The sequence below is a fragment of the Ochotona princeps genome, chromosome 2, assembly GCF_030435755.1.
Source record: "Ochotona princeps isolate mOchPri1 chromosome 2, mOchPri1.hap1, whole genome shotgun sequence".
NCBI classification, from domain to species: domain Eukaryota; kingdom Metazoa; phylum Chordata; class Mammalia; order Lagomorpha; family Ochotonidae; genus Ochotona; species Ochotona princeps.
The window spans coordinates 112,012,554-112,025,686 of NC_080833.1; positions in this window are offsets into that span (position 1 = coordinate 112,012,554).

Consider the following 13,133-nt stretch of genomic DNA (forward strand, 5'->3'; position numbering starts at 1 on the left):
TTTTAATTATTGATCATCTGTAGTGTTTGTAAGACATTTTATTCTCCCCTTGCCAAAAGTCTTCTCAGTTTCCTACTTGTGACAACTTCTGCACTTTCAAGAAGAAACACAGTGTTTCTTTATATATATATATATATTTAATTGATTACATTGCATTATGTGACATGGTTTTATAGGCACTGGAATTCCCCCCACTTCTCCCCAAACCCCCCACACCCCCAGTGATGGATTCCTGCACCCTATTGTATTACGACAGTTCAAATTCAGTTGAGATTCTTTCATTGCAAGCATCTACCAGGCATAAAGTGCAGCATCTTATTGTCCAGATAAGTTCATCAGTTTCTTGGGAAGACCATCTCTGGTCTGAAGGTAGAGCTGGCATAGTGGTTTTGATAATTCAAAGGGTCTGAATTGCTGCCACTCTCACCACTCCAAGCACGATGTGGTCATTGGAGAATCCACGGATTGACACAGTCCACCCTAGAGTTTCCGTTTGCCCAGTATTTTCATTGCTAACATATGCTGAGGCGGTTGATTGACTTGTTCTGTCCTCTGTCATTTGATGGTTAGCGTTCTGAGTCTGAAAGCTCAGTTGGGGGGATCCCCAAAGAAACTTTGTCTGAGGTGTCCCCAGACCAGATTCTTGTATGTACTGGTGAGAACCGGGCCCGGCATAGTCCATCTCCCCAATCAGCTGGAGGTTGCAGTTGCTGGGCTGGTTCTGTTTCCATCCCTGTTTTCCACTGGAACCAATGGGTGTTTGCAGTCCAGCCTGGTTCTGCCCAGCACATACTCGGCCCTTGCATAAGCCAGTGGGGGCTGCAGCTCCAGCAGAGTGACCCACAATAACCCCACCAGGCCCGCCCACTGCCCTGGTTTGCCAGTATGTGTGGCAGAGCAGTCCAGTCTGTCCCACATCCCCTTCTGCTCTCGTACATGTCAATAGGTATGAGAACCATGTCCCATCTAACCAGCTCAACTATCCAGCCTTCACGGATGTTGTTGGATGTCTCTCTGTCTAGCCACCCCAGCCCCTGTCCCAGTTTTCGTGCCCTCCCATGGGGGTAGCAACCTAAGAGAGATGAGCCCACTATTTCCCTCCCAGGCCACTCCCCCTCCCGGATTATGCACTCTCCAGGTGGTTTTGTGGTTTAACTTGACAGAACTAGCCCCCAGTGCCAGCTTCTGCCAGCTGATGCTGTGGCCAAGCCCCAACAACCCTCACCCACTCTAATTGTAGATTGCACCAGTAGGAACAATCGGCCCAGTCTGGTTCTTCCCTGATCTGGTCCACATGAGGCGCACAGGTGCTGCAGCCCTGCCTAGTCTGGTCTGTCCCTATCCCAGCTCATGTTCTCCAGTGGGAGTAGCTATTCAGCAAGGGAACCACCCCTTATTCCCCTGCCGGTTCTGCCCCCTCCTTTCCTGATTCTCACGTGTGCTGGTTGGGTGCTGCAGTCAAATCCAGTACAGGCAGCCTCACCTTGGAATTCTGTGTTGTGTACTGCTTGTCTCGACCGAACCTGGCTCCACTCACACTCTGTTCTGGTGTTCGGATTTGCCAGTGCGTGATGTGAACTGATTCAGCCTGGTATGCCCAACCCTTGCCAAATGTATGCCAGTGGGACACTTTCCATGACCTCTTGGCTGTATCCTTCCATGCTTCTTGCGCTTACCTGCCGGGTCTGTGTCCTGCCAGAGGAGTTGCCCAGGCTCCTCCATCAAAACCCCTCCAAGTGCCAGATTTCGCACATACCAGTGGGTCTATGAGCCAGCACTACTTAGTTCCCCTCCTGTCCTAGCAGGAACAGTGGCTTTTCCTAGCTGACCTTCAACCCATTCTGGTTCTTGCTGTTGGATGTTTCAGCCCAGCCACGGCTCGTCCATACCCACATACAGCTCACACATGGCTCAGTAGGGGGTTGAGACCTAGCCTAGTCAGTCTCACATCTACCCTGGTCCTCCAGAATACTAGACGGTGTTGCAGTCTGGTCCAGCCTGGTGTGTTTTGTCCCAGTCCACACTTGTGCCAAGGGAGACTACAACTATATCCTGACCAGAACGCAGCCCCATTCCAGCTCGTGTGCCCCTTGATGGGGAACCTTCACCCAGCTGGAGAGTCCTCTAAGCCCCCCCAACCGGGCCTGTTCCCAACAATAGATTGCACACATGCCAGTGGTTGCTCTGACTCAGCTTGGCACAGCCCATCACGTGTCGCGACCCCTGCCCTAGACACTGTGGCTTGGCATCCAAGGCTCATGCAGACCAGTTGGTGCAAAAACCTAGCTGGGCATGTCCTGTGCTCCATCCTGGGTTCCAGTCTTACTTGTGGGCTAAGGTTTGCTCAATACTGCCCGGTGCACCCGTTCCATCACCTTTTCATACACACTAAAGCTGGCCTTATTCATGGGTGTCCCTAAGCAGCTATTTCAAATCAAAAAAACCTCAGATCTTGCCGCTGGGCACCCAGCAGGCAGAGCCTGGCACCATTTGGTTCACTGGCTGCCCAAAGCCAGGGACTCAGTCACTGCCTTGCAGCAATGGTCTTGGCCCGCTGAGTCCCCATTCTCGCACCTGGCCCGGCTGGGGCACCCCCTAGGGTCTCCAACCCTGAGAGGGTGCCAGCCGCCCCCAAGCCCCAAGGTTGGGAGTCAAAACACAGTGTTTCGTGTTTTCTGCTCTTAGTACTTAATATGTAGAATTGTTAGGACAAAAGCATTACTCCAGGTTTATAAGCATGAAAAACAAGACAAGATGCTCGGGCCTTTGCATCAGTGTGGTTCTGTCCAAACAGCAGGATTTCCACAGCAAAGCTGGTTAGAAGTGTAGAATATGGGGTCCTCTGTGAAGTGGAGGAGTTATAATGATCGTTTAGTGAATGTATTAGTATATTCAGAGGTAAATTAAAAATTGAGGGCTTGATCTGGGAAAAGCCTGAAATGCAGTAAATTTGGGCACTGAAGAGTAGATGGTGAACAAAAGGAATAGTTTGTTGTCACTTTTCAGGACTGAAGTGGAACTGAGGTAGAAACCAGGTGTCCACTGCATTCTCACTCATGGCGGTGAAGTTCCTCACAGTTGCTGGGATACCTGCACCAGTGAGCACAGAGCCATTGCTCCCAGGGCAGATGGAGGGTTAGATTTCTGCGTGCCTCTGCTCACAACTGGTTTTTTTTTTAACCTGTGAATACACTATTTTGTTTTACATTTGTTTGTATTTCAAGATATGTAAATTATTTTGCACATTTATAATATTACATTGTGTACACTATTTGTTTATACTAAAGTCCTACCTGAAAAATTATTTCAAGTTTTAGCAAGCCTGAAGTAATGCGGACATAACATACATTCCTTTGGTTCCAGTGAGACAACATGCTGTTTATTGCACTTGATAAGTCTTTTATAACATGATTCACATATTTAAGAGGTTATTTTCCTAAATGAGTCATGTGTAAGTTGGTGATTTCATTTTCTTGCTGAATACAATGTAGATTCATTAATATTGAGCTTGCAGCCAACAGCAGTATAACTCAAGACAGAGCAAAGCATATCTGGCACATAGTTTTTTCACAAGACACACGAACACCTTCTTATACTTAAGAACTCTAGACGGAACTTTGATATTATGGCATGGAGCCATTTTAAACTGCAACATCACTGAGAAATAAACTATGTTGTCCCATGGAATGCACAGAGACACGTGTTCAGTGTGAGAATGAAGCTACACAATTAGAATTATTTATTTAGTTATTTTTTGCATGTCACAAGTGATCATGGAAATAGTTTGCATATTCATTTTTGAGATTATCAATACAATATAGCAAATATATTTATTAGCCAATATTTTAATAATGATGGACATGCAATTCTGCCTTGCTATATATGTCAAGCCTGAGTACATTTGAATTATTTAGGATTTACAAGTTATTTCATAGTTAGTTGTTAGGCACTTATTCCACAGCACAAATATACTGAATTAAAATCAGTGACTCAAGATGGTGAAATAAGGTAAGGACATGTTTAAACAGATGGCTAAACATTAGCTAGTGTGAATCAGAAAGGGCACATTCCACGAAATAGGAGAGGACAGAGCAATGGCAGAGGGGTACCTGGAGACTGACAGACACAGGAATACAGCGGGTACAGCAGTGTGTGCTGCAGTGACTGATATCCCAGTGGCATTCAGCCAGAGCTGATATGAATTACAGTTGCAGCCGGAACTCCACCAGCAATGAGGTGGGAAGGGACATCTACTGGGAGCTCAGGAGTTGAACCCAGACAAAGACCTGCCCATCGTGCTAGTGTGTTTGATTTGACCAGGAGCAGAGACAGAGCAGCAGACCCCAGAGAGGCAGTGAGGAAACAGGGTGGATATCATAACCCAGTCTGTATCCTAGAGCTGTAACAGGCTCCATTTTTTTCAAGGAGGCAAGGCCATGCACAGTGCTGTGCATGCATTGAGCTGGGAGTGAACTCATTTCTGGCTCAGTGAAGTGCAACAATGTGGCATCCTACAGGTTTCATCCAAGATAGAACCAGGTAGACCTCAGCCCTGATGGCAAGCATATCAAGAATGCTAGTTGTGGCATATAGGTGCCATTTCTTAAAAGTGTGGTAAGACTGCAGGGACAACAGTGATCTGCACATGTGTTGAGCTCGCTGAGAGCTCACTGAGCTTAATACATTACAATGGTCCCAGAGAGAAATAATAGCAATTATGGCATCAAACGGCTCAAAATAGGTCCGTGTGGCCCTCAGACCTAACTTCCAACAGGTTCTGGCAAGATCACCACCACCAACAACCTAGTTATATATAACACCTGGTGTCTCCCTAAGCCTGGGAAATGCTCTAACCAGAAGTGGCAGAAAGATTGTACAGACAATGGAGAAGCCTCAGCAGAGGCTAAGTGATATCCATGGACCACAGGGAATGAGGTGGGATTAACTTAATAATTTGTACATTGGAATTTTGAGGCAAAGCACAGTACACCAAAAAAATTGGAAAACATTTGTTTATGTTTTATAAAATAAGGTAACATAATTAATGGATTGCACAACAGATGCCTCCTCAGGAAATATAGCAAAAATACACAATATCGTTTAAATACTTACATTTGGAATTGCAGAATCACTGAAAATGTCAGTATTCTAAAAATAATCATCACATTACAGATTGGGTTAAGCTTCTGTTTTACCTCTTGGTGGCAGTAGTATTAAAGCAAGCTTGCAACATCCTCATAACCTAAAATCGGGTTAAGAACCCCACATCAAAAAGCTGCCCACAAACCTACAGTTAAATTAATAAAACCTTTTTAGTTCTGAAACCAGTTTAGAAGTGTAAAACAAATACATACTATTATAATAAACTATAGTACTACAGGATGAAAGCCCAGAAGAACATTTAACCAACAAAGTAAAATAAAACTTAGAATGGAGTGATTTTTTTTTTAAGTACCATGATGTTCTGTGAACTGGCTAGATGTGGGTTGCAGACTTTGGGAGCTTCCTAACACGAGCAGCACAGACACAGTGTCTAGAAGATGCAGCTGCTAAGTCGCTTAGCTCTGCCAGATCCAGGTCACAAGGACATTTCTTTCAACAGAAAAGAAAAGCTGTAGAATACTTCTTTGAGGCAGAGAACAATGTTCTCATGAATTTGTTTTTCAGTAAATGTTGGTATCCTTGGGCTGGGTTTTTGGTAAGTTTTTAAAAGTTAGATGAGTATGCCAGCCTCTGGTGAAATTGGGAAAAGCTGCTCTGCACAATGTGACACGATGTGCAGTGATGACGGGGGAGAGTCATCATATAATGTATACAGGAATGAACCAGACTCCAGGTCTCCCTGTATGTCATTTATATGGCATTGGTTTAAGTTGCTTTTGAGCAGCATCAGCTATTACTTATATATTCTGTCATATGCCCAATTTACTTTGCAACTCTTTTATCAATTAAATACAGAATTATACATTTGATAGTACAAGTAAATGATATCTATTGCATAATTTCATAACAGTGAGTTCGACTGACAACAGGGAATTCTTGAAGAGTTAGGAAAACTACTGAAGTGTGGCTCTTGGAATTTCATGTTTGTCCTAGGAGGCTGTTAGCACCTGTAGGGAGTACCAAGATTTTTCCAGAAGTGTAAACTTGATTTTGTAGTTTTGTTTATATAGAGGCACCGAGTGGCTTAAATACAACATCTTTTCTTCCAATACAGGGGAAGTAGCTGCAACCACATGGTTACAGAAAATTAAAAAAATTTTTTCCTTATGCAAATAAGAAAATAGAGAAGAAAGAAGATTCACAAAATTTACATTTCTAAAATATATGAAAACTTTTAATTTTTGGTATACATTTGCATTCAAATGATTAAGATAATACCTTCCCAGAGCCATGTTATTGTTTGGTCTCAGAGAAACAGGCACAATGTCCAACATTTATGATCTATGCTAGATTTTTGTCTTATGATGGTGTGAAAGCAATATGGTATGTATCTGATATAAACTGCACATTAAACTGTGGTATTGGTTCTTTCCTAGGCCAGTGAAATTCAGTAATATATGACTTTTGAAACATTGTGGAGGTAATTACACCTGCACGATAGCTGCCCAACCAGCATGACGACTGCACTAATTGACATATAAGAAAGGAATAAGAAATCATAAGCATTTGTTTAGAACACTGTAATTTAAATGGTATACACATCCAGAATTAAGTTGCTATTTATTCTTTGTAAGAATGGTTTGAAAGGTTGATTCCTTCCCATGACATAAAAATATAAAATATGTTTTATGTTTTCCTGAGCTTTTACACACCTTCCTAAGTTTACATCACCCTCCAATATTTTAGTTTGTGGTGGTGCTATTGAATATTTTTGAGAGTTCCTTTAATGTGAGCTTCCCTGTGACATCTTATTTGGCACATCAAAAACATTGCTTATTTTTGTTTCAAAGTTAGAATTACTGAAAGGGAGAGAGAGAGAGAGAGAGAGAGAGAGTCTTTTCTGGCCCATTCACAAATGGTCTTTGTGTCCAGAGCTGAGAGTTGTATTTCCATGATACCTTCACAGAGCATAGAGAGGGCAGGAAAGGAAGACTACCCATAACCAGCTCTTTATCCTCACGCCAGTAGGAAGAAGCCATAGAATATAAGCTTTCACCTATTCTACCCCCATTAAATGTGTGAGGATGGTTAGTAGGAGGGCAGACATGAGCATATGTATGTGGAAGGGTAGAGTGGGAAAGTATGGGATGTCCCTGTGGAAAGCAAAGTAACAACCTTAGAGTTATACTGTGAAACTAGTCTAGCCTAGCACATTAAGGTCCTCTCCATGTCCGGTAGTTTTATAAGTGGTCCCAGCCTGTGCTCCTGGAGATAACGAGGATAATTTTTTCTGGTTTTGTACCAAGGAAACCGTCTAATTTGATATTTGGTAATAAAGCATTGAGATTATTTTACACATTTCACAGTGGGAGAGGATGTAGGAAAGGAGAAAAGGTTACAAATTATTTCTCGTATAAACCCGAGTCTGAATGTTGTCTACACACTCTGACTGTTCTGATGAGTTGTCCACCTGGTCTGTCAGAAGTACTATCTGACTAAACTTTGCTTCCTGCTAGTCTCTGCTACTGAAAATCCTTCCTTATGAGACAACCCCCTTATTTTAGCCATCTGTAGTAATAACAGCATCAAGTTTTACATATTACATATATATACAAATATATGTATGAATAAATTTAAAAGGACTAATGTTACAAAGAAAATTTTACATGATTTTTCCTAGTGTTTAGTGGATACTTTTATTTAATGGAAGCCACAGTATTAAGCATGCTGATTAGGTCTGCAAAATGTTGTGTTCAAGTACTTGCCTATTAGCCAGTGAGATCTGCTCACAGATTACACACTAACTGTTTTAGACTACTCAAATAAATTAAAATATCTAAGACTTTTGCAGATTTGCTGATAACATATTTTGATCAGATTAAAACTTTTGGTTTAAAATGGACTTTGATGTTTTGGCATGCCCGTACCCTTGTGAAAAGCTATGTGTCCTGATTATTCTCATCCTACATGTTGCAGACTATGCAGAAGGAGGCTGATCTGGGATTCCCTTCCCAGACTGTGAGTACAAGATCAGCAATGATCATTCTTTCTTGCTTCTTCTTTCTATCCCCTCTGTTTTTCTTTCTGGAATGACATTGTGGATGAGATGTGTGTGACTGGATGAAACCTCACCGAGGATGCATGGTCTGTGACCAAGACTACTTCTCTGTGTGATCCAGAACTTCCAGGTGAATTCCAGACTCCAGCCACCTGATAAGGTATCCGAGCACTGAGTTGCACTTTACTTTTATTTCTGACTAACCACTTTCCTCAGTGGAGGAGAGATCCTTGGGGTTTATCCCTTGGAGTGACTCACCTGGACTTATGGAAGTATCTCTCTGCACTCTCCAAGTGACTTGAGAAAAGTGCCAATCTTCCTTCCATGACTGCCCATCTCAGAATTCATGAACACTTTCTTCTCTTTTCCTCCACATGTTCCCCACCCCCAACGCTTTAATTTCGTTTTGGAAGTTTGGCACAGTGTCCTCCAGTCCCATTGCTAGCATGTTTCTTGACTATTCTTTTCTGAGTTACTAGGATGTTTTTCTTGTCAGTGTTTGACTACTGTTGTTGCTTTTAATTCCCAGTAGGGAAGACTTTTATCAGACAATATTTGCTGCTTTGGCCTTGACTCTAGGTGATTCTAAAATGGTAGATTCTGAATGATTTCTTTTGCCATATTCAATGTCATTTGTGTCTGTAGTTGACAAGGTGGTCTAATTTGTAGTTTGTGGTGATAGAGTTGAATGTGGATTTCACGGGGAGTGTATCTTCAACCACACAGAGTTTGGTGTCATTCCCAGGGGATTCTGTGAGTGATGTCTTAATCTTGGTTCTAAAGGATGTAATGGTGGCTATCTCACTGGCAAGCTTGAGTGACGTTTGAGCATCTGCCACCAATTCCTGTGGTTCTAGGATCGTGAGATGTGGATGGGATCTTTCTGAATTTCTTCTAAAAGAATGCATCTGCTTTTGTGGCTTTTACCAGCAATAGCCCTAGTTCCCAGATTGGAGTGTGTGAACTGAACTCTGCTGTACCCCTCCAGGGTGATTATAGGTTACTCAAGAGATTTTATAATGACAGATGTAAATTAAGGGAGGTCAAGTGCAAGTAAATTATTCTCCAATCCTACTGTGTGGATACTAGTGAGATTGAGAATGTAAGAATTGATTGTTAGGCCAAACCAACCCAATGGCTCAATGATGATATCCTCACCTTGCGCATGCTAGAATTTCATTTGGGCACTGGTTTGTTTCCCAGTGCTCCACTTCCAATCCAGCTCCCTGTGTATGGCCTTTGAAATCTGTGGAAGATCACCCAGGTCTGCAGAACCTTGTACTCATATGGGAGATACAGAATAGGCTCCTGGTTCTTGGGTTTGGTCCAACTTATTGCTATCCATTGTGGCCATTTTGGGAGTGAACCAGTGGATTCAAGATCTTTCTCTCTGTATTTCCTTATCTGCCTGACATGTATTTCGAACAAAAGTAAACTAAATCTTTTTTTAATGAGTTGTTACTGTTGTGTTGTTGTAAGCTGTAGGGAATCAATTTCCTGATCTCTCAGGGGTGGCAGCAGAGTGGTTAAGTGCTACTGCTCATTTTAGTCTCCAGAAGCAAGGGGAAACTCCCTTAGAATATGTAGAAAGCGGGTGTCACTTTAGGGCTCATGTTCCCAAATTCCCAGTTTCAAAAATGCACATGGTTTTTAATCTGTTGTGCAGTTTGTTCCGACTCTGGCTCTGTTCACATTTAATCTCTATGACAGAAATCTGCTGTGTAACTTTTTGGGAATTAATTTTTTATAATACATTTAAAACTTCTTTATTGTTTTGCTATTTTCTACCACGTTTTGTGCAGTTTTTCACAGAGTCTGATTTCCTGCAGGAGAATTAGAGGGGAGGGAGCAATGTAGTTTCTGTGTCAGATCTAAATTTTGTTTAGAGGATAGAGTTTCCCAGACTGCAGTAAAAGTGACTAGTTGATTATAGAATTCTCCCTTTTCTGAGGTTGTGGATGGTGGGATATGTGGTGAACCCTTCCTGATGTGACTTGGCAAGAGAGTGATTCAGGCCAGCAGCTTGTTGTCCTCTTGTTGTCAACCAGCCACATCTTTGTCTTTTTTCTGGCAGAATCTTTGTTGTGCTATCACTTCTCCATTAAAAATTTCTGTCAATGATTTTGTATCTCTAGGCAGCTGGATTCAGCATGGCTATGCACTATTCAGCAATTCCTAGCATATTTTTGCAGTGAAAATAAAAACATGCAATGTTGCCACAAATAAACCTCATGGCTATGTTGTCCATGTTTACTTATGGGAATTTAGGGAGCATTTGATAAAGCAATAGTGCTTTGAATTTTTTAATCTAGTCAAGGAAAAGGGAATAAAATTGAATGAATATGGAATATCAGTGAATCAAGAGGCTGCCCTGGAACTGGTGGGGGTTATGGGGAGTTGCCCCAACTAGGCTGCAGCTCCAACTGATTTGCGTGAGGACCGAGTATGAAGTGGGTAGGATCGAACTGGACTACAACACCCGTTGGTTCATGAGGAAGACAGGGCTGGAAGCAGAACGAACCCAGCAATCCCAACGACCAGCCTGTGTATAAGCTGATTGGTGTGACGGACGGTGTTGGACTCTGTACTAGCAAACTCGCGCAAGAATCAGGCCTGGGATCATCTCAGATGAAGATTCTTTGGAGATCCCTCCAACTGAACTGCTGATCTTAGAACCCCAACCATGAAGAGACTGTCAGCCAGTGGATTCTGAATAGGGTTCATTGCGATTGGAACTGAGAGATTGGCAGCAGTCCGGAACTGATGAACTATCAAAACTGTATGAGCAGGACCCTCAGAGCGTGCCTCCCGTTGGGGATCTGGGATGGGTGGGAGGTTGGGTGGGGCTTTTCCCTTTGTTTTTTTCCCTGACCCCAGATTCAGGGTACAATGACATTGATGTGGAAACAATGGTATTACACCCTTTCAAAAAATAAAAAATAAAATAAAATTTAAAAAAAAGGAAAAAAAAAAGAGGCTGCCCTTGGTATTAGAGAAAAGAGGAGTAACAGCCAGGGCATGAAAGAATGGGAAAGAAGGATGGAGAAGCAGAGTTTTGAGACAGAAAATCACATTCATGAGAAAGAATGGAATCACAATAGGACTTGAAGTTTAGTGAAGACACAGTGTAAGTTATAAAATAATCACATATTTCAATAATTTCACAGATAACAGTCCAGAATGTTGTCAGGGTCTTTTCAATTCAATGATCTCAACAGATGTCCCATGCAAGAATTCATCTGATTCTTAGTCTAGAAATCCTTTTGCCACAAGAGATGTTCTGAGTGTCCAGAGACATTTAGAGATATGAAGGGAACATAATGGAGGGCATAAGTGTGAGAAATCTTAGGCAGAATAGGAGGAAAAATGAGAAGCCCAAGAAGAGGCTTGTGGCTGTTGGAAGCAGTGGGTTTCTCTGACAAGGAAACTGAGGTTTCTGTTGGTGAGTCTGAGTAAGTTAGACGAAAGAAAGAAACTATCCGGGGAGGGGAATTCCTGTGGGGATTGTTAAGAGATCATGTGAGAAGGAGGAAGAAACAGGAACATTTAGAGGGAATGAGCCTACTTGTGTTCCAAACACCAATGGTTCAGACAGTATCCCAAAAGAAGTCATGTGAAAAAAGCAAAGAATTAGAGTCAGTGAGCTGGCGTTGACACCCCATGGCTAAAGTCTAATCATATGGAGGAGAATGTGTGGTACAAGAAATAGCAACAATGAAACAAAATCAAAATGAATGATTAGAGCAAATAAAAATTTAGTGGAAAGCCTCAATAATAAAATGAATGAAGCAGAAGAAACAATCCCAGATTTGGAAGATACCTCTTGAAATAATGCTGAAACAGCTCCAGAAAGTGAAAGAGGGATTGGTAAAACTAAGGAAAGAATCCAAGAATTAAACAGACACCATTAAAAGGCAGAGCGTAAGAGTAATGGGAGTTTCTAACGGCATGGAAAGAGAAGCTGGATTAAAAGATATATTCAATGAAAAAATAAGTGGTAACTTCCCTTCCACGAAGCAAGAATAGTGAAGCACAGAGAGGCACAGAGCTCCAAACAGAGCTGACCAAAGCGATGCTGGCCATGATACTTCATAATCAAAATCTCTTCAATTGACATTAAGGCATACTCTAGGTACTGGAAATCAAAACAGTGTGGTACTGGTACAGAACCTGATAAGAAGATCAATGGAACAGAATAGAAACCCCAGAAGGGAGCCCACACATGTACAAGTAATCTTCAACAAGATAACTAAAATAATCCAGGAAAAAAGCCTGGTCTCTTCAACAAATGCTATTGGCACAATAGATCGCAGCCTGAAAGGTAAGAAGCAAGACCTTGTCTGTGGCTCTTGTGGGTTTTATGCACAGTGGGGCTGTTGACTTTCCCTCATGTCAGAGCAGTGTTCAGCAGTGGTTCTGCCTCTGTGAACTGAGTCTAGCGCTTTAAGAGGCTGTTGCTAATTGGCTTTCCATTTCCAAGCAAAATAGCTCCTCAGACACATTCAGCTCTCCAGGAAGGCTAGACCTCACATCAGTAGGGCTGTGGAATTTTCCTGCCATTTAGGCTGTTATGGAAGGGATTGTGAAATAGTTTTCCTTTGTTTCCCCCAAATAAACTTTTATCTTTTAATTTCATATTCCCATGAACTTTAAATAATTATTTTCCATGATAGGGTTTTTATAGGTATAGGGATTCCCTCTTCCCCTTACCTTTTCTTCCTCCAGTTCCCCTGTTTCTCTTACTATTCTACCCGTATTATTGCAATAGTATAGTCCTTCAGCAGCAGTCACAAGCCCAACATTCTGTTGTTTAAATGTATCACGGCATTGTTGGTATAGGCAATGGTAAAAAAATCTAGTATATATTGTTAAAGTATATTTGCCAGTTTCATTGGGAATCCTCCTTTCATTCTAGAGCTGAGATGCATATTGCAGCATGTATTCACTTTCTGGTGTGAATCCCAGTTACACA